The 955-nt window shown below is 40.6% G+C and overlaps 1 non-coding gene across 1 annotated transcript; it reads right to left on the reverse strand.

Annotated features, from left to right (window-relative positions):
- Nucleotides 1–511: 511 nt before the first annotated feature.
- On the reverse strand, nucleotides 512–593 carry trnas-aga. Its single transcript has one exon. It is a non-coding gene; the product is annotated as a tRNA-Ser (tRNA).
- Nucleotides 594–955: the final 362 nt, after the last annotated feature.

Consider the following 955-nt stretch of genomic DNA (forward strand, 5'->3'; position numbering starts at 1 on the left):
TTGGAACCTTGGTTGCCACAGGTTCCCGAACCTTTGTCAAAAGGTCAATCACAGATTTTCCAATTCTGGGATTGAAAAGCAGAGCAGTGGCACCCTGCTGGGCCCATAACCCAGAGGTTGATGGTTCGATGGTTTGTTGATGTTTAACAAAGCATCTGTTGCTGCAAGTGCCTGAAGTAAAATGTCCACAGTGCTCATACCTGCCGTAACACCCATAATAAGCGGAGTATAATAAAATAAATATACTACACAACAGTACAATTACATAAATACAGTAAAATAGATTACTATTGTATAAATCATAGTCAAAAAGTAAGAGACTTGTTGCCTTTCTGCTGGACAATAAAACGTTCACTGCAAATCTTGTAATACATCTGGGCATTGAGACTGAAAATGTAAGCTAAGAGATACATTGGTGGAGACAGACAGATATGAGATAACACAATCTTGAAGGCTCATCTGCAAATTGGTATGTGTTATTAGTTAGTTACCACCATTAAAGAACGCCTTTCATTGTCAGCAGGATTTGAACTTGCGCGGGGAGACCCCAATGGATTTCTAGTCCATTGCCTTAACCACTCAGCCATGAGAACCTGTAAAGCAGTTCTATACCTATTTGCACAAATGTTCATAAACTTTTCATTTGGTTTGTAGTAGTTACCAGACACGGGCAAAGTGCAAATTGCACTGCACTTCCTGTGTCTGTGGATCCTCGCGGAGTCAGCTTGATTGATTGATATGCTCCCTTATATGCTCCCTACCATGACAGAGATCTAATATTTTATCAAATTGGGTTGGGCAAGTAACCTTTCTGGTTACTTTTTGAAAAATAAAGCAAGCAACCACACAATAAAAGCTGCGATGGCTAGGAATCGAACCCAGGTCAACTGCTTAGAAGGCAGCTATGCTCACCACTATACCTCCAATGCTGCACAATGCAGTTGATGTCCTTAAA

Source organism: Etheostoma cragini, unplaced genomic scaffold (genome assembly GCF_013103735.1).
Source record: "Etheostoma cragini isolate CJK2018 unplaced genomic scaffold, CSU_Ecrag_1.0 ScbMSFa_3495, whole genome shotgun sequence".
Classification (NCBI taxonomy): Eukaryota; Metazoa; Chordata; class Actinopteri; order Perciformes; family Percidae; genus Etheostoma; species Etheostoma cragini.